The sequence below is a fragment of the Adiantum capillus-veneris genome, chromosome 13 (assembly GCF_014529385.1).
Source record: "Adiantum capillus-veneris isolate H3 chromosome 13, ASM1452938v2, whole genome shotgun sequence".
Taxonomy (NCBI): Eukaryota; Viridiplantae; Streptophyta; class Polypodiopsida; order Polypodiales; family Pteridaceae; genus Adiantum; species Adiantum capillus-veneris.
Genome location: NC_140943.1, coordinates 123,288,535 through 123,310,196, shown reverse-complemented (window position 1 = coordinate 123,310,196; position 21,662 = coordinate 123,288,535). Strand labels below are relative to the sequence as shown.

Genomic DNA, 21,662 nt, shown 5'->3' with positions numbered 1-21,662 from the left:
TGGCAACAGATTAATAAAGAAAGAAATACCGAAAGGGGCGCCAGTCTTTGGGGCCAATATCTCTAGGCACGGAACTCCGTCGGGCCAGTGTGAATCAATTGTGAACTGTGAACTGTTTTGAAGTGGTTATTTGGAGCTGTCGCGGTAGATTCTTGACTTGGAGTGTCCAAGTCTGTTACAGAGCCGGTGAGAGATAGGGCGAGATATGCATGGTCAGCCCCAATAGGTAGTGGTGGGATGGTGAGAGATGTGAGCAAATGGACTACCTCTCTGAAGCCGATGATGTAATCAACTGCGCTACCTCCACTGGCTGCTGATGGTGGTATACAAGTCAAGCTGCCGGATGATGGCCATTGCGCCATCCCGTTATAAATAACGAGATGGTGATGTGATCCCAAGCGAAGTAGGTGTCTCCCATATGGTGTGGGTGTGGTGGTATCTCTAGAGATCCTCTCTGCCCCTGTGTCCTCCATGGTGGAGAGTAGCTCTAGGTCATCGAAGTCGTAAATATCACAGTCTACTCTGTGTCCTGGCGTTGAAATCCCCCGTGAGGAAGACTTCACCCAATCTAGAGCACTCCATGATCTCCTCCCTGAGGCATGCATATGGTGAGTGTGAATCATCCTCCTCCTCTCCTCTATGTGTGTGGACCTCCTCTGTCTCTCCTCCATCTGTCTGTGCAAACCTAGAGCCGCTAGGTCCAAAGTAGCATATGGCAATGTAGAGGATGTGCTCCTCAGATAGCTCAATCCGTATCCACATGTATCGTGCTTCTGGATCGCGTGCTACTATCTGTATCCTGCTGTGAAGTGAGCGGTGGTAGAGGACTTGTACTCCACCAGATCCTCTCGAGGTGTTGTGCCGTGTACACTTCCTATGTGTAGACTCCCATTGATAGTCCTGTACTCGGGGTAGACCTCTCTCTGAGCTCTCGTGTGTCTCTGTGAGTAGAATGATGTCTCTACCATGCATCACCTCTTCCAGTCTCCCTGGGTGTGTCCATAGAGAGCCGTTGCAGTTCCAAACTGCCATATGTATCTCCTCGTAGAGTGTCCCATAGGCCGCGAGTCCCTATGCTACCGCCTTGCCATCAATGATGACTCATCCATCTTTGTATGAAGGCCTCTTTCCCTCCTTGCGAGCTTGGTGTATTCTAGGCATGCATGCGTGTCGGTGTGTCACTTGCATTGGTGTGAGATCATCGCCTAGGTAAATAGGTGGTCCATCGAATCCTCTCAAGATCACCCTCTTGCGAAGGAAAGTAGACCGTGCTTCTTCGGAGGAGAAGTGTAGGATGAGGGCCCTCTTCCTTGTGAGATCTTTACCCGCTCTCCAAGCTTTGAGGAAAGGGGGTGCTTCCTCTTCCTTGTATCCGAGTTTCTTGCATAAAGCCTTTCCATCAAGCTCGGGGGTGAGGCCTTCTTTTTCTAAAATGCCCGTGACGCGAATGTTGAGGCGTCGGGCTTGTCTCATCTTCTCTTCCTCAAGGGTAGTGTGCACAATGAGGACTTCCTCCTCTCTTGCCTCCTTCTTGATGTTCTTCTTGACTACTTCGACCCACCCATTTTTAGTAGCTTCCAATTGGTCCTCGATGCTAGGTGTCAAAGCTTTGGTGAGTTGTTCTTTGAGGGCTTCCTTCGTGTCTGTGTGCATCTCGCCTTCTTCGGGGGTGAGGGATGCAATCGAGGCTTTGAGGAGCTTGATTGCCTCCTTCATGTCTTCTCTTTCTTTGGCCCATTCCTCTTGTTTCTTCCGCCATTCTTCTTTCTCTTGCTCCTTCTCCATCTCCCATCTCTCCTTCTCTTTCTTCCATGCTTCCCTCTCTTTGATATAGGTCTCCCCTTCTTTCTCTAGCTTGGAGATCCGGTTGATAATGGTGTTGAGAGTGGTATCTGATGACTTCTTGTATTCCTTGATCTTGTCGTCGAGTTTGCTCATCTCCTTCCCCATTTCTTCCTTGCTCACTCCCTTCGTCATTGTTGAGAATGGGAGTAAATGTGGCTGTGATTGTGTGGATATGTATGTGGCTGAATGTGTGTGTGTGTGGAGAGGGGGGATGTGGTGTGTGTGTGTGTGGTTGGGGGCAGCAGGCTTGGTGCAGTGGGGCAGTGGCAGTGGCAGTGGCTACAGCCTTGTTGCAGCAGTGAGGCAGCGGGCAAAGAGAGAGAGAGAGAGAGAGAGAGAGAGAGAGAGAGAGAGAGAGAGAGAGAGAGAGAGAGAGAGAGAGATGATGATGATGATGATGTTGTATTTACGTCCTCGGGGGGCCAAAATGACCTATGGGACCACAAAAGGTCTACAAGATGCTCCCCTCATGTGAGAGGGGGTAGTGGGCTAGTAGCTTTCTTGTGTGTGAGTGTTGTGTGGTGATCCAATATTTTGGCAAAGTAGATGCCTGAAGCTACCGGGGAGGGGTGTATCTGAGAGAGAAGCTCCTCAAAGGTGACATTCCCTTGAAAGAGCTGTGGAAATTCAACACGGATGTGTGCGTATGCTCGGCTCGGCGCTCAACAGTGACACGAGCCTCGCTTTCCACTTGTTCAACTTGCATTGTGGGCATGTCCTGCTATTTTCCTTGATATTCAGCCACCCTCCCGTTTCAATCTTGAGCATGTGCGAGCGCGTCCGCATCAAAGTAATGGCTCGTCTTGCCCGGGGGGACATGGGTGTCTTTATATGCATCTGAGTGTCCCCAGTCTTGTAGGTCTCCCAATATTGTGTATTGATGTGCTTGCCGTAGTACTCAAATTTGGACCTGTGTACTGCTGTCTTCCATCTGGTGTGTAGGGCTTCAAGTATGCTTATGTCAAAATTCAGCCCATGTTCATGTTCTGTGTGTTCCTCTTCTATATGCATGTCCACATGGTCTCCCACATTCCATCTAGAGAACCATTTCCGTATGTCTTGTACAAGACTAGATGTGAGAAACTTACTCTTGTAATTCTTTTGTGGCTTACATCCGGTTTGCCATACCTTGTGGGGTAGACGGCTCTCTGGCATCATCTTAACTTTCATGAGGTATCTGTGTACTCTTTGTAAGGCTTGCATTTCCAAAGGTCTCTTGCTTGTCTCCAAAAGCATCAGTGAGTATGGGGTGGTAGTTTTGATACCCAGGTGTCTACATAGGAATTTCTTCTGTATCTTTTCAATGTCGTTCCAAGTGCTAGCGGGGATACTCCCTCCCCATACCTCTACACCGTAAAGTATTGTTTGGACCACACATGCATCAAATGCCATAGACTTAATTTCCCATCGCTTTGTGACACTCTGCTTGCACATGTTCTCAAATTCATAGTATTTTGCATGTCTTGCATCAATTCTGTTTTGCACGCAACACTCCCATGCATGGTTTGAGGGAACATAGATGCCCAAGTACTTGAAACTCTCAACCGCTTGGAGTGTTTGCCCGTCATACGTGGTGATGGGCTGATTCTCATTTCTACATGTGTGAACTGACATAATCTTTGTTTTGGCTACATTGACTAACGGGCCCGTTGCATTGCAAAATGCATGTACTGCATCCAGAAGTTTTTGTAGAATGAGGGCATTGTAGGCAAGGAGAACTACATCATCAACATATATGAGGAGAAGAAGCGTGAAAATGCCAATACTAGGGTGATCTCCCCCCTCTCTCATAGCCTCGTTGATGAAGTCATCAAGCTCGTCTATGCATAGTCCGAAAAGTGTAGGTGAGAAAGGGCATCCTTGTTTAACTCCCATGGTGCTCCTGAATTCTTGTGAGAAACTTGTTTTTATCTTGAGTTTGCATCTGACCTCTTGGTATAGGCGCCCTACGGCTGCTTTGATATGCATAGGAACTCCTAGAGTTTCCATATGTGACCATAGACCTTGACGGGGTACTGTGTCAAATGCTTTCTTGAAGTCCACAAAACAGCAATACAGAGTTTTTCCTTTTAGCCTGGCTTCTTCCATCAAGACCCGGAGTGTCATCAGGTGGTCTACTGTGCTATGACGGGCTCTAAATCCTGCTTGTCCAATGGCGCGTTTCCCGTTATTTTCAGCTCATGTGCTAAGATCTTCCTCGATAATGCTTCCAAAAAGTTTTGCCATACATGAGCTCACCATGATGGTGTGATAATTAGTAAGCAAATTGCGGTCACCTCCTTTAAAGAGCGCTTTCACCCAGTTCTCTTGCCAGTCTTGAGGTAGGTATTGGCTGATTGCTTGATTCATCATATGGTGTATCCATTTCTTAGCCTCACTACCTGACCATTGCAGCATTTCAAAGTTAAGATGTTATGTGTCAGTTGCTTTCCCATTCGCCAGGCTTTTCAGGCCTTTAATGACTGCCTAGAAGGTGATGGGCTTTGGATATTCAGCCTGAGGCCCTGTGTATATCACCTCTTGAGCCCCCAGCGGGGTATACAGAGTTTGTACATAAGCATACATTTCGTGTGGGCTGAAATCTCCCATCACGTCCCCTTTCTTCTCCTTCATGTTACGCCAAGCTTTCTTGAACCTACTCAAGTCTAGTTGTTCTTTTGAGAGTTCATACATGCGTCTCTTTTTCCGCGTGAGTGTATTGTATTCTCTAGCAGCACATTCCCATTCATTTGAGTGTTGTGATAGGCCTCTCATCTTACGTTTGGCCTCCTTGCATTCTGCATCAAACCAAGGATTATGAGGTAAACCCTTCCTAATCTGTTTGCCACTTTGATATTTGCCCATAATGGTCCTTGCCGCTTCCTCCATTGCATGTCGGAAGATCTTCCACGTCTCTTCAATGTCACAAGGCATGTTCCGGTCAAACAGTAAGCTATCTAAGAGACTAGCATAGTCCTCTTTTTTAGTGAGTTGCATCTTGTATGACTAGTTCGGTGTATTCATTATGTTGACAATAGGCATACTTGGCATGTGTAGGCATATATGGATTGGTGTATGGTATGAGGTCGGTAACCTGCTACCCACTTCAAAACGGTGGACCAAGTCCAATGCATCGTATCTCACCAAGGCATAATCATTTGTACTCCTCCCATGACTTGCCGTGTAACAAGTGTATGATCCAGAGTGTATGAACTTATCCGCACCATTCATGGCTACAAGCTGCATTGAGTTCATCATACTTATCATAGCTGACCCCTGTGCATTCACGATGTTATCACTTGAACATCTGTCCCACATAGGACCAAGCATGAGTTCTCCATTCTTATCCGCAGGGTGCAGTGAATGGTCCGTCAATTGTACCTGTGTGTTTGCAATCCGGGCATTCGGATCCCCAAGAATGACAACTGCTCCCTCACGTGCATACATTGCAATGTCTGTACATAGGTCAGCAAAGGGATCCTTTTAGGTAGCTGGTTTGTGTCATAAAAAGGTGACTCTCGATGCGGGATATAGCATCCTGCGATAAAGATCAATCCTTTTGATGAGCAAACCTTAACCCATATATAGCGTTTGTGCTCGTCAACCTTGCATACATCAACCATCTTTTGAAGCTCTTCCTTATGTATTACAGCTACACCTCCTTGTCCTCGCATTTTGGTACCAATCCACCATACTGAGTGCGTGATGTACCCGCTAATGTTCGGCAGCCTGCATGTGTTTTGTTCCCATGTTTCCAATAGAAAGAGTATGTCAGCTTGTGGTAGAATATCTACCAACCCTTCTCCCTTATGCCATGGGAAACCTCTACAATTCCAACTCGTAACCTGTATGGTCGTGATCCCATGGGTCGCGTGCCCCTATGCATCCTTAGATGGTGATGTCGGTTTTTTCTCCTTGAGGCGTTCCTCATACGCTTTCCTTCTTGCTGCCTGTTGTGCCGGTGTTCTATCTTCACTTACATAGTACTAAGTGCCTTTCAAGTAGAAGCGTGCAGTTTCCAAAATTATGTTCCTTTTACGAGCATCCAACATTGTGCAAACAACTGCCCGATGAGCATCAGTCTTCTTCTGGCCCACTCTATGTCCCCTATATACTCCTGCATCTTGCATGTCAAGCTTTTCTGCTAACAAGGTGGTAACATCTACGTTCAATGACATGACTGTTTCCCCCTCAAGTTCTGGCATGCCTCGTATTACAATGTTTCGGGATCTTTTCTCCCGTTCCTTGTACTCAATAGGATCCTCATGCGTATACATGCTCTCATGCGTATACATTTCTCCTGTCATGTGCCCCATAGTCTTCTCTTGTTTTACTATTTGTGCCCAAGATGGAGGAGACCCCTCGGGTGCATCGATTACATTATTGGTGACCTGTATTATGTGATTTCCTTGTTCCAGCACTTGGGATTGCAGTGTTTTCATGGTGTCTTCTTGTTGCTGAAGCTTTAGAGCTTGTAATTTAATGGTATGATCCAGCTCTTGGTTGCGCAGTGTCAGGGCTTTGATGTCGTCATTTTGACGTGAAATCACCTCATTCTATTGTCGTACTTGTTCCTGGATAGACAGTAGCAGTCCCCATATGTCCTGGGTAGTACATGTAATTGTCATGTTCCCTTGATTCCTTGGGGGGCGTGTCCTTCGACATTGTTTTGGTAGGTGATGAGCTCACTGTTCGACCGCTTCTTGATATCCTTTGGTTAATGTGCGATGATTGCATAGTCATGCAATAGCCACACAGAAGTACATGGGTGTTTGAGAGAGAGAGAGAGGGGGGGGGGGGGGGGGGGGGGGGGGGGGGGAAGGAGAAGAAGAAGAAGAAGAAGAAGAGAGTTTTAACGTCGTAGGAAACTATCCTAAGAGACCTTAAAGATCTAGCCGACGAGGAGACTTGAACTCAAGACCTGTTATTCAAGAGGAAAACGGCATAACCAATCTACCACACTTGGGTGATAGAAAGGTCATACCATTTTCCTCTTTTTATTAGCGCGCACACACACACACACACACACACACACACCCAAGAAGAAGAGAGTTTTAACGTCGTAGGAAACTATCTCAAGAGAGAGAGAGCTTCGACATCTTCGACTTCTATCCTTTGGTCAGTTCTTGCTCCATGGTGGCTACCACACCTGCACCAGACATCACGAAGACTGCCCACCCACCCTTCACATGGATAGATGGCCTGACTATGGAGGACCTAGCCAGTATCGAGGCGGCAACTAGACATTATTTGAGCCGGGGCCTCTCCCCCCCACTTGGCACAATTCAAGAGTGGCTTCAGGTGGCCCTGAGGGTAGCATTCTAGAGCTCATCATGCTGGGACATGGCATCTTTCAGGTTCAGCTTTCAGATGACCGCTGTACCGAGTCTCTCCATAGTTGCTCTTCTATTGTGATCGGGACCCGGCTGTTGGTTTTAGAGTGCTGGAGACTAGGCTTCGCCGTTGAGGAGTTTGGTCGTCAGCAACGGATCCCTCGTTTTCCGGTCACTCTTTTCTTTCTATCCCTCCCATTATATCTTCAAGTTTTCTTACTAGTGTAGTTGCTAAGTGGGGCCTTGTTATATTGGATTCATTGGCTCCGAAGATTGTCACACCATAGATACAAGTATACGCACCTAGAGACACCCATTTCCCAGATACAGTACGATTCCAAGATCCCACCACAGAGCAATTCCGTTTATTAGACGTTTGTGGTTACTAGTTGCTCGTATCACTGCTTGAGGTGCCATCAGTTTGGGCACATGGTGAGAGATTGTCCTAGTGTCACGCACCTAGAGACACCACAGTACGATTCCGAGATCCCAAATCAGTCTATAGAGGTTGGTGGTTACTAGTTGCTTGGATCACTGCTTTAGGTGCCATCAGTTTGGGCACATGGTGAGAGATTGTCCTACTGTCACTAATTGCTGACGGGTGAAGCCACTGAAAACCTGAGCCGACTTGTAGATCTCGACCGAGGGGCCTAAACCCTAAGTGAAGAAGCAGCAGAAGAAGTTTTACCAACTTACTAAGTCTTGCCGAGTGGCATATTTTTTAAAAGAGGACTTCCCACCAACCTATGGGACCCCATCCGATGGGGCCCAAGGGACCTGAAGACAATAAATAAAGCAAGACCAACACACACACAAAAGATTCTTGTGTAAAAACTGATGGCGTGGCAACTGTACGGATTTCCACAATTTGCGTTGGCAGCTTTTGGACACACACTTTTTGGGCCAGATGCTTTTAGAACTTGATGCTTTTCATGTAGCTGCTTTTAAGAGGCGAATGGCCTTTAAATATTACCTAAGGGCCTCTTCTCTGGCATTCTCGTAAGAGCGGAAGCAGAGCAAGAGTCTCAGGCTATTGTATTGAGTTCAAGCAATATAAAGAAATACCAAAAGGGGCGCCAAGGTTTGGGGCTAGTGCTCTCTTGGGGTGGAACTGTGCCACTCCCGGTCTCGTGTGTCGTGCATCTCTTTCAGTTCAGTTGTTATTTCAAGTGCTTAAAGTTGTTTAGACAGTTTTTGCCGTCGGCATGTGGTCCTTGTCCCCGTCCCCGTCCCCGTTATAGTGGTATCAGAGCTTCAGGCGTGTGCTTTTCTGAAAGCATATCGGTCCTACCAAAGAGTAGACAGAGCAAGTTGGCGCTTCCAAAGTTAATACGAAATTTTATTAAAGAATCGTCGTTAACGACCCCAGATATGAAATTTTATTAAAGAATCTTCGTGCCCTGACCCACCCCGAACTTATTAGCCACTCTCACCCTTACTCCATCGTGCATCGGGCACGCTTGTGTGTTCATCGCTCTGTCTTACGAAGCATAAGCCATAAAGAACCCAAGACCACATGGTGTTCATAGATTCGGTAGAGTACGTGTAGTTTCTCCTCGACGAGCTTCGTGACATTCTTTCGCGGCATCCTCAGCAGAGTCTTCCAATGCTACAAAGTTTTCAATAGTTTTTGAGTAACATGTACCCCCTTTGATGCCCAAGGGGGTACCTCCTCCTGTGGCACCAGAAAGTACAAGAGCTTTCAACCGGCAACCTTCCCAACTGTCTCTTCTGCTTGAGGGAGTCTTCAAGAATATGGTGCAGCCATCTGACCCTGATCAAGTGCAACCGCCTTTGCCACTGCTGTTGCCCCTACCTCTCCCACCACCACCGCCACTAGGCTACAATGATCAGAGCCCGTATTGATACCCTTATTATCCGTATCTGGGATACGTGCCTAACCAACCGAAAGATTTCAAGGATGGCGGCATGACGATCAAATTTTTTACCTTTTCGAGGATGAAAGATCGAAAGAAAGCATTGCAGTTCCTTCAACAATTCGACAACATCTATGCTTTGGGAAACTATACGGAAGAATCCAAGATTTCTTGAGCAGCGGGATTTCTTAAAGATAATGCTATGCAGTGGTGGAGTTCAATCGCGACGCAACTGCATGCTCCAAGGACTTGGCAAGCTTTCAAGACAATATTCGCACGCAGTTATATGACCTCTCTTTGAAGTCCGGATCTTGGCAGAATGGGGTAACTCAAAAATGCTTGCCACAGAGACGATGGACGACTATAACCAAAGGTTTCTCGACGTATACCTTCCAGTGTCCTTCTTTAAGTTTATTCCCTTGGAGGACCATTGCAAGCGATACACCATTGGACTACCATCACCATTGCAAGAATATTGCCTGTCCAAGCAAGTCTCAACTATGCAAGAGCTTATGGACCATGCCACGGCCGGCTACAAATCGATGAAAGGCAAGCTAGAGTTTACTACAGAAGTAACTACGGCCAATAATTGGAACTTCCGGCAACAACAAACAAATTCTCGAGATTCTCGTGAAAGTCAATGGCAAAGGCCTCGTTTGACGCCTCAACAATGAGCCACCTTATGACAAGAAGGCCGATGCTTTGGATGCTTTCAAAGAGGGCATAACTATTTTGGTTGTCCCCAATGCACCGACAGACCAGCTGAGCCGACGCCTGCACCGACGGTCGACAGAACTCCAGGACCATCTCCAACCAAACGTGCTAAACAGGGCATTGGACTTGTACCTGACATCTATGGCATACGCCTTGAAAGTACAAATGAATTGTGTCGAGCATATTGCAAAGTCAACGGCTTGGAAGCCCTAATTTTCTTTGACCAAGAGCTATCGAAAACTTCATCCATCCAGAATTCCTGAAGCAGATGGACTTTAATTCTGATCCACAAGGTGGCGAAATTGAAGCTGAGTTAGCCACCTGTCAGACCCAAAAGTTGGTACCGCTCATTGGTGCTCTTCCAGTGACCATCCAAGGATATCAAGGAAAAGCGATTTTCACATTATGAAGTTGGGCAACTGTGACGTTCTCTTGGACATGCCTTGGCATGACAAGAACGACGCGACACTCTAGATCTAGAACGGTACAATTACCGTGATGCAGAAGGCCAAGCCAATCGTCCTCAAAGTTTGGCTGTCCGAACAAAAACATGAATGAATTATCCAGTTGTTCTAAATACTTTTAAACTCTGTTTGAGGAAGTACTGTTTGAAATTTGTTTGAAATAGATGGTATCTGTTTTAAACTTGTCTTTGTGCCGATTTGAATTGTTTGACTCTGGTTTTAATACTCGTTTCAATGATTGGTGCTTTACTCATGGGTAAAGTACTGAAGAAAATCGATGTTTGAGAATGCTTGCATATGCTCATGGCGCGGAGTATTGAATGTTTGATAAGTGCTGTTTTTACTCATGGCTTGGACCCTTGTGGTTATTTGCGGAAGGAGTATTGAATGTTTGAAAAGTGCTGTTTGTATTCATAGTCCGAACCCTTGTGGTTATTTACGTGGGGAGTATTAAGAAGTCTGAGTAGTGGTGACCTCAACACCTCTAAACGACGCAGGCTACGGTTTGGGGGATGTTTGGTTGTAAAAGTCCTCTATATCTCATGGCTTGGATCTTTTTAAGTTATTTACGGGAGGAGTGATGAGGGAGTCGTTGAACAGCTCATGGCCCGGACCTGGATGGTTATTTGCGGGGGGAGTGTTCATCGGCGGCTTTATGTTTCTATGTCTTGTAACATGCATATGTGAGCATTTGTGTTGCATTGTGATGTACCACCCACTGAATATTCCTAATTGGATGAGATTGCCTGGGTATGTAATTTTAGTGCATCAAGACATCTGTTGGAGATCAGTTCGGTCTGGGTGTGATGACTAATTTTAGTACGCCCAAAAATCAAGAGCTCCGATCGGGAATGAGAATATACTCCTTATTGGATGAGATTTTTTTGGGAAGCCAACGACCCAGGATATCAAGAGCTCCGATTTGGAATGAGAAAACTGATTGTCCCTTAGAATGAGAAAACGGAATGTCCCTCGGAAATTTTGAGCTAACTTGAGTTGTTTTGCAAATATGCTGTAATCGTGGACGATTAGTCTCTTGCAAGAAGGGGGATGTCACAAAATTGTTGACGTGTCAAGCCACTGAAGACTTGAGCCGACTTGCAGATCCCGGCTGAGGGGCCTAAACCCTAAGTGAAGAAACATCAGAAGAAGTTTTACCAACTTACTAAGTCTTGCAGAGTGGCATGTTTTTTTAAAGAGGAGTTTTCACTAACTTATGGGACCCCGTCCAATGGGGCCCAAGGAACCTAAAGACGGTAAATAAGGCAGGACCAACACACACGCGCACACACAAAGATTCTTGCGTAAAAATTGATGACGTGGCAGCTGTACGGACGCCTTGCGTTTTGCGTTGACTGATGATGTGGCAGCTATACGAATTTCCACAATTTGCGCTGGCTGCTTTTGGCCACCTGCTTTAGGGCGAGATGCTTTTAGAACTTGATGCTTTTCATGTAACTGCTTTTGAGAGGCCAAGGGCCTTTAAATATCACCTGAGGGCCTCTTCTCTGGCATTCGCGCAGGAGCGGAAGCAGAGCAAGAGTCTCAGGCCGTTGTATTGAGTTGAAGCAATATAAAGAAATACTGAAAGGAGCGCCAAGGTTTGGGGCCAGTGCTCTCTTGGGATGGAACTCCGCCACTCCCCGGCTCGTGTGTCGTGCATCTCTTTTAGTTCAGTGGTTATTTGAAGTGCTTAAAGTTGTTCAGTTCGTTCTTTTTCGTCGGCACGTGGTCCCTGTCTCCGTTACATCTACCCACCCCCCTCATCACCCTAAGACACATCATTATTGACCTTAGGGTGCAATGGAGGATTGGGAGAAGGCCCCTCACCATCATATCTTTCGGCGGCCACAGCATCGTGCGGCACGACACCCACCTCCTTGATAGCCTGTGGCCTTGGAAATTGGCATGTCCATAAGTTGTCCTAACTTAGAGGGCACCTGTTGACAAGGCCCTAGGGACACTAGACTTAAAAAGATATGGCTGGCGGGCTGTTGTACGGAAATCTGCAAATTGCATTGAAGTGCTGACGTGGCTGGCCGTACGAATGTCCGCAAAACGCGTTGGCTGTGCTGACGTGGCACGCCGCACGGAATTCCACAGAAAGCGCTGGCTGATTTTGTGCTAGGTTTTGGAGCCAATTGCTTTTGAGTTTGGCAGCTTTTCATGTATTGCTTTTCCCATGGCCAAGGGCCTTTAAATAAGTCCTTTGGGCTCTTTCTGACTCACAAGTGCCGACGAGCCAGCGAGCAGAGGAGACCCTCGGGCAACTGTACTTTGCTCAAGCATTAATACCAAAAGAAATACTGAAAAGGGTGCAAGCCTTTGGGGCCAATCTCTCTTGGCACGACCGGGCCGTGTCGACTCAATTGAACTGTGAATTAAGTGTGAAGTATGTTAAAGTGATTCTCACTTGTGTGTCGTGCCAGATTCCAGACTTGGGGTGTCCAAGTTTATTACATTGGTATCAGAGCTCAATCGATTTCTCTTCTACTAGGAAATCCGATCCCCTTTTTCGCGACACACATGGATTCTGGCAAGAATTAGATGACTCCTCCTGCCTCTTCGGGAACGGGAGGAAGCACGAGAAATCAAATGGATTAGCAGATGAAGAATACGGGCCACCTCGGCCTACGAATTTTCAACTAATGGAGATGCAACGTCAGGATTAGGTTGATGATTGCGCAAAGTAGATGCTCCAGTTTGGGAAGGATCCACCCGATCGACAAAGTGCATACGCATTGGCAGAAAGCCATTCACACCCCAATTAAATCGGTCCTCAGAAACCTCCCATCCCAAGGATGTTTACTGAAGAAGAACTTGATGGCGTTGTTGAAAGACGAGTCAACCAACTTTTGGGGGCGAAGAATCAATCGAAGAAACGCAACAAGGGGACTGACTACCCCGGTTATTTGTGCCGTCAATCTTCTTTTGCAAGGGCAAGAAAACAGAAGAAGCATGTACACTTTGAAGGACTGTCCAGTTCGTCCTCTTCTGACAGTTCGGATTGGAGGGTGGATAGGCAGTAAAGTTTGAATCTTTTTCACGATTTCTAGATGCTCCCAAGGCTTTAGCCTTTATTCAGCAGTTTCACATAACATTCTCTGGAGGGCGCTATTTAGAGCACTCCAAAATTAGGAGGGTAGCATCATTCTTGAAAGGAAATGCACGAAAGTGGTTGTCCACTTTTTTCTTAAGGAAAGAAGCCCTGACTAAGTGGTTAAAGTTCAAACGGCTCTTTATTTCCTCTAGACTAACCCAGGAGTACGAACGAGATGTGATTACCGCTTGGAACGATCTTTGGATGACCAAGGGTGACACTTTGGATGCTTATTGTGAGAGATTTCGGGATGCTTTTCTAGCTGTCTCTTCTTTTAAGAAGGTCACTTTTAAGCAGCAAATCGAGTGGTTTTGCTGTGGACCTCCCAAAGAGATCCGAGATGACTACCTTGAGTAGAAGTCTGAGTCCATACAACAATTGATGGGACATGCTAAGCAAGGATTTGCTATGCATTCGGGTAACCTGACTTACCCCACTAATCAAGTTTCGACACCAAGGACCGGACAAAATTCGACAAATGATAATAGAAGAAGGAAGTTCCAGAAAAAGAACGATGCACAACCCCGCTTGACCGAGGAACAGAGATCAGACCGCCTCAAGGAGCGGAAGTGTTTTGACTGCAGAGAACAAGGACACATCTCTGCAAGGTGCCCCAAAAAGGCACAACGAGGACAATCAGAAGATAGGCCAGAGAGCACAAGAGCAGCTGAAGAACGTGGCAGAAAAGGGAAGATGAAAGCAAGACTGGTACTAGATTGTATGGGGACCGACCCGAATCAGATGGACGAAAGCACAAAACTTTGCCACGCATGGGGAAAAGTACGAGATCAGGAAGTCCTCATCTTCTTTGACGGAGGAGCCAAGGCCAACTTCATTTCACCCGAATTGGCGGCTCAACTTGGAATTACGCTCGACAGAATGGCGCCACAGGCGGAGGGAGTTCTAGCGGCACCCGGACAAGATGTTGCCATTACACCTGTCATTGGAAAACTTTGTTTGCATTGTCAGGGGTATTTAGTGCACGAGGACTTTTACATCATGCCTTTGGAAGGGTGTGACATCGGACCGCACAATTCTCCAGGGTCGACCTAGAAAGCACCGGGCCTCTGGCTGTAGATTGGAGCTTAGCAGATGCTCAAACTAGGATAAATGAGTGCATATAGATTTAATTAAGGTTAAGTACACGTAATACTGGTGATTAAAGTGAGTTTAAGAGAAAAGACCGTCAATAAGAACGCTATTAACCGTGAACTGCAACCCTTCGACGAGAAAGCTCTCAAAAATTGAACCACCATTGAGTCTTTTCGTGCTCTTGACTCTCTTTCCGACCTTCTTTGATACTTTCCCCACCGGTCTGGAGGACCCAGCTCAAAGAAAAGAACCCCAACGCCTCTATGGGCTTCCGCTGGTACCCCCAGTGCCCAATAACTCATCAAAGATCCAATCACACCCAATAGCTCCCTGCCTCTATTCCCCCAAACGCCCTTTCAAAAATCCCCCAAATTGACGAAAAAAAGAACTTTGATATGGCGAAAAAGAACCCCAAACCTCAAAATGGCAAGAAAAGCCCTTGTAAATTTGTGTGTTTCTCCTTTTATAGGAGTGGCTAAGCCCAAAAAAAGAAAAAAATTTGGTTTTTTATCCACTCGTATAGTCGACTTGAGCTTATTATAGCATATATTTGCATTGCATACACTTGGCATTATCTCTTATAGCAACCATTGCATGGCATGGCATATCGGAAACTTTTCTCCCTCTCATTGCACATGTGACGCAGCCCCTAGCTGGCTTCGGGCTTGGCCTCTCCCTCTCTTTGTGCATATGACTGCTCCCCTTCCCACCACTAGTGATATCGCTTGTGGTGGGGGGCACTTTGCCCTCCAAAAAATGAATCCCCTTAGGGCGCGGGACTGAGCCCCAACGGACCTGCCATGTCACCACTTCACAACGCCGACGACGGCCAACACTGGTAGTAGCAGCGACAATGTGCGCCAGACATAGGCGCAAATCCCGGCACCGCCACACGAGGCCAGGGCAGTGCCCACGGACGCCAACGCCATAGCCAAGCGTGAGAAGCTCTCTCGCTTCCAACTCCTTAGCTCGCGCATGTGGGATTACCCCCCCCTCCCCCCCTATGTGGCAGTCTTCTAGGGATTGGCCACCCCGCTCTTTTTTTTGTGTGAATTGAAAACCCCATTAAACTCAAACTTTCCACCCCTTTCAGAGTTCCACCATTTACTGCTCCCAAAACCTTGTCAAAACTTCACCGCGTCGACTTTGAACTCCAAGGCCCTTCCCGCATTTCGGCTTCACTGTGCCCTTGAATCAAGCATCTGAAAACCAGAAAAAAAAACACATGCACCCATCTGCTCGACCCACTCTATCTTGCTGCCCGGGAGTGTGATTGACGAACCGTGAACTTTTGTCAACTCCATATGAAGTGCACTACCTTCTAGAACCCTGTCAAGGCCCAAAAACTCCATGATGGCACATTTTCCAAAGCGGACAACCCGGTTCAGAAACGGTTCCTGTCGAAACTTCAAACCTTGATATCTCGATATCCATGACTCAGATTGCCGCAAGCACCATGCCTCTGTCACTTCAAATTACCTTTGACCATCTGTCCCCATTTGCTTTGTCTGTCTCAGATCTGCAACCACTTTCAACTTTAAACTGCAATAACTTTCTCATCGGGGCTCCGTTTGACGAGCCGTCTGTACCAATTTGTAAATCAGTTCAAGCACTACAATGTTGGTCTATGAGACCACTTTTTGACAATCATCACTGCATCTCGGTGTGCAGGCAACAACCTCATTTGATGGCCTCAAACCACAATTAGCATACATTCCAATTATCTCCTGATGTCTTAGCAGAATCTGGCCTGTTTGGAAAAACCTTGAAAATTCAAGCATATCCTCGTCTTTCACCCCGTGCCCGCAAAGCGGCAAGACAACGTTCTCCTAGGAATCCCTTGGTACCACAAGAACAACATCGTGGTTGATTATCGGGCTAAGAAAGCGACTTTAACGAACGAGAAGGGCAAGAAAATTGTGCTTGATGTAAAATTGAAGGGCGAGTTCGTCCCTATTGTATCGGCTTCGGCCATTTCCAAATTAATGGATCCAGTCTTTTTGTTTACTCGATCTACTTAAAAGAATTGAATGATGAGCAACGAACCAATATGTTTGAATTGGATAAGGAACGACAAGAATTTCTACACACACACGCCGATTGCTTCTCTGAATGCCTACCAGGCGAGTTACCTCCACCTCGTCCTGAGGACCATACGATTGATTTGATTCTTGGAAGTACATTACCGAACTGGCCACCTTGTCGAGTTAGCCGAGCCCAGAATGAAGAATAATGAACCAAGTAAAAGAACTTCTAGAAAAGGGTCTAATCCAACCTAGCACGTCACCTCACTGTACTCCGGTTTTGCTAGTACTAAAGAAAGACGGATCTTGGAGAGTGTGCATTGTTTATAGAGCTCTCAATAAAATCACCATCAAGAACCGATTTCCTATCCCAAGGATCGATGCTTCTCGACAGACTTCAGGGATTCTCTTGCTTTAGCAGAGAATCCTATCCCAAGGATCGATGCTTCTCGACAGACTTCGGGGATTCTCTTGCTTCAACATAGTTGATTTGAAAAGCGAATACCATCTGATCCGAATTGCTCCAGGGGATGTCTACAAGACAGCTTTTCAGACAACTTTTGGTTTATACGAATACTTGGTGATGCCTTTTGGACTTACAAATGCTCCGGCAACATTTAATCAGATGATGGATAGGATTTTCTGAGAGTATTGATCTTTTGTGGGCACTTTCTTGGCGACATTATAGTTTTCTCCAAGAATGAAACAGAGCATAGACATCATTTGCTATAGATCTTTCAGGCATTGCGGAAGCATAGATTGGTTATCAATCCCAAAAAGAATGAGTTTTTCTTATTGGAGATACATTTTTTGGGGCACATCGTCTCAACAGGAGGAGTACAAATGGACCAGTTTGAGACTATCCTTGATTGCCCTAACTTAAAGAATGTTCATGAGGTTCGAAGCTTTTTGGGCTTGTGCTCTCATTATAGGCGGATCATTCGGAAGTTTGCAGAGATAGCTTCACCTTTGCATTTACTGACTCAAAAAAGGGTCCCTTTCATGTGGGGATCGACTGAGGTGACCGCTTTTCAGACGCTCAAAGAGAAGTCGACTACGGGACTAGTGTTGGCTTTGCTAGACTAGCAAAAGCCATTCGAATTTTATTGTGATGCTTGTGGTCGTAGTCTGGGAGCAGTTTTGATGCAAGAAGGCCATGTCCTTGCTTATGAAAGCAGGATTGTTTCACGGCCAGAGTTGGTAGCACAGATATATAAGAAAGAGCTATTGGCAGTGATCCATGCTCTTACACAGTGGCGACACTATTTACTTGGAGTTGATTTTACAGTCTTTACGGATCATTAGAGTTCATGCTACTTATCACAGAAGCAGCTCTCGGAAAAGCAGATGCGATGGGCTAACATCCTGTCACAGTTTCACTTCTAGATTGTCCATGTTCAGGGACAAAAGAATTTAGTGGCAGATGCATTGTCTCGGAAGCCCGTGGTTTTGACTATTTCCGCGATTCACCATCGAAGCTTCGAGGATATGGTTGATCAGTACACCACAAAATCTTGTGCTAACATTTTTACCCGGATACAGAATGGGGAGATAGTTTTAGGCTATTCCATACGGGATGGCTATTTGATGCGGAAAATTATGTTGTGTGTTACATAGCCTTTGAGGGCACAGGTTTTGACAGAATGCCATTGTCCACTTGTTACGATCACCGCGGCATAGATACAACCTTGAAGGGTGTGGAGCGTTACTTCTATTGGCCAAGGCTCAAAAAGGATGTGGATAACTTTGTTCGCAGTTGTTTAGTATGCCAAAAGGTCAAGTTTGACAGACATAAGGCACAAGGACTTCTACAGCCTTTAACCATTCGCACCCGCCCCTGGGAAAACATTGCTATGGATTTCATCTTTGATCTCCCCAAAACTCAAAGTGGGCATGATGGCATTTGGATAGTCATTGACAGATTTAGCAAGCAAGTTCACTTTATTCAGTAAAGAAGACGGTCAAGCCTAATCATTTAGCAAGACTTTTCATTGCGCAGATTTTTTGATTACATGGCATGCCTGAGACGATAGTGTCAAATAGAGATCCCCGATTTTACGAGTTTGTTTTGGAGGGCAATTTGGGAGAACATCGGTATGCGGTTGCAATTCTCATCATCATTCCACCCGCAGACAGATGGGCAATCTGAGATAGCCAATTCAGTGGTTTTTGGATTTATTGCAGTCTTACATCTCCGATCAGAAGACTCAATGGGAAAAACATTTGCCTTTGGTGGAATTTGCCTACAATAACACGGTTCACTCTTGGATGGGGAAGGCGCCATTTGAAGTAATCGAAGGTGCTAAGAAGGTCCCTCCATTTCTAAGCACCAAGGACAAGAATATTGAAGCAGATGAGTACACAAGGGATTTGGACACTGCTTTTGCCAAGGTTCGCGAGGCTCTATAGAAGTCTCAAGCACGGTACAAGAAGGGAGCAGATAGACATACTTGACTTGAAGTTGAAGGAATGGGTGCTCTTACGTTTTCAGAAGGCATTCCTAAGAAAAGAAAAGGAAAGGAGCGGCTTTTTCCAAAGCTTAGCATGAGGTATTATGGCCCTTTCCAGATCCAAGAAAAGGTAAATGATGTATCCTTCAAACTCAAGTTGCCAGACACTTGGAAGATTCACAATGCTTTTCATGTGAGTCTCTTGAAACCCTTTAAGGGTGAGGTGCCAGTTGACGTGTTTAATGAGTGGCATGGAGGATTCCTTATTTCCATTGGGTGCTTGCTCATGGTGGTCTTCTAGTTGGCTCTTGGAGTGCTCAACGTGGGCTTCGATCCTCTATGTATATGTTGTACAGGGAGGATTGTGGAGACTCCCAACCACTGCCATTGGGGATGCTTCACATCATTTCTTGTTTGGAGATGTCACGTGACACATCCAACCCCATGTGTCCGTGGACAAGCTACAGCATGATCAGGATTCAGTCAGTCTAGTCAGTCTAGATTAGAAGTGATATGGCACTTTTGTGAGTCTATTCGTAGACCATGCATGCCCAGTCACTTAGTGTAGATGCATATCCTCTGGTTGCACAGAGCATGATCATAAGAATTCCCATCAGAATCCATCAGAATCGTTCAGGGGAATTTTCCATTGCATTTAGCCTATTTTTTCTCTTATCATTTTTAAGTGACTTTTGTTGGAAAGTAGGTAGGGCAAATTGAGTAAGTTTGTATATAAGCAAACCTAAACTAGCACTAAATGGCAGAAGAGGCAGCATGAGCACCTTGCTCAAGCAGAACCCATCAGGAGGCCTAGCGTTTTACAGATTGCAAGACCTAGCGTTTTTTTCATCAAGACTAGGTTGGTGATTTTGCTCAGCAGATCAGCCTCGGCTACCACAAGACAGCAAGAGCCTTAGCGTTTTTGCAACTGAACCACAGATCAGCCTAGCGTTTTGCATTTGCAGGACATCCGGCGACAGCAGATAAGTTTTCAGCGCGTCGTCGTCGTACCGTTTCAGAACCACAGATCAGCCTAGCGTTTTTGATTTGCAGATCAGCCCCAGCGTTTTCAGTTTTCAGCAGTTAGCACCCGCAGTAGAAGTCCCGAACCTCGTATATCTCACCTTCCCGCAGAGCAGATCCTTGCCGCACGGTCAGTTTCCGCAAGGTTTACAGGTTCAGCCCGGAAAACGCAGATTTCAGCATCTGCGTTTCAACGTGTCATCGTCGTACTGCCGTCACCGACATCATCATCGACATAGAGTCAAAATTCAGCAGATAAAGATTTGCAGATTTCAGCCCCTTAGCATTTCCAGATTCTGCCCGTTTCGTCGTTGTCCTCATTGTCGGCAAGCCCAAGCATTGTAGAGATTTGTGCAATCATAAGTAGACCGCTCTCGCCATAGAGAGTGGGGCCTTTGGAGGAGGGTTTTACAACGTCTCTGGTGTCGTATTCTCTTCTCTATCTCTCAGTCTCATGCACGTCCATTCACAGTGTCCATTCACTTTGTTTGTGTCCATTGCACTCTCTCACTAAAGGAACGGAAGGCTCTCCCTTCCCTAAGTAAAAGGAACCTTGAGCACAGTTCGGAGCACTCATCTTGAGCAAAGTTCAACATTCATTCCGCTGCACCTAACAGGAGAGCTCTTTCATTACTTCTTTTCAAAGCTGGGTCCCAATTTGGCTTCCTTTCGTGGGGAGCAGTCTCGTGGCTGATGCATTGTCTTGGCAGTCATTTCTTTTTTGAGGGTGCTTCGACGGATCCTGTTTTTATGCTGACATCTACAGGGTTCTCATCCGTATCTTGAGTATGATACGCAGAGGGATGTGCAGCATGATGCTCTTCGGCCCCGAGATGAGGTGTTCTGCATACTACTTGTCATCACATTGTGGAACAGTTGGCGAGCACACTGCCGTCAAGTTCTCGGAGCACGCTACTGTAGACATCCTCGCAGACATTTGGGTGGATATTATCCACACTCTACGTAGCCAGTGGGATTCAGCAGCGGGTTCCTCGAGGCAACTGAGAACCGCAGGTTTTGTTTTCTCAGTCGATGGGCTCACTCCCACATGTTTTTCAATTTTGTCAGAAGTCGGATGCAGTGGCATTACTCCCCACCACAGTGGTTCATCGGAGGAAGTACAAAAGCAAGATAACAATGTGAAGGCTATGTAAACGTCAAGGTGGCCTGTACGAAGAGTGCCTGTACGAAGAGTGTAAAACGAACCACTGGGGAGGTGCATAATGCTGTGTGATGTGGGCATGGTCTCGACTGAATAAAATGCCCAGGTGTGAGGAAAGGTGCATCTACACTGCTCCGTTGCCCTAGAGGAGCCTGCTGAAGTATCCCATTGACTGCGAAGAATATGCAGCAGCTCAGACTTCAATCCAATTGGTTATCAAAATTGTGAATGTAGGGGAAGATTGTGCGCCCAGAATGTGAGCAGATCGAGCCTTCCATATGGTCCGAAGAGTGATGCTGCATATCTTAGTGAAAATTGTGTCCCGCTGGTAGAAGTCCTACTAGTGACCTGCATCTGGGATCATCTGTAGAGTGCCCGGTCTATACCCATACTTGCCGCTTCATGGTTGGGTTCAGAATGGCCTGAAAGGCTTTAAATCCCAAGTGGTGATATTCTTTGTTTAATTATTCTTCCTGCACACTCAAAGTTGGGATATGTGTTAAGTTTCTGTTTCAGGAATGTCCAGCTTTCGCATAACTCAGAATGCCACCTCTAATGTTCCTGATGACTGATTCTGATAATTTGATTGTTTGTTCCTA

The 21,662-nt window shown here is 46.2% G+C and overlaps 1 protein-coding gene across 4 annotated transcripts in view; it reads left to right on the top strand.

Annotated features, from left to right (window-relative positions):
* Nucleotides 1-21,662, top strand: part of LOC147444804 (protein FIP1-like) — a 148,058-nt gene that overhangs the window by 57,159 nt on the left and 69,237 nt on the right. The gene's annotated exons all lie outside the window — the stretch shown is intronic.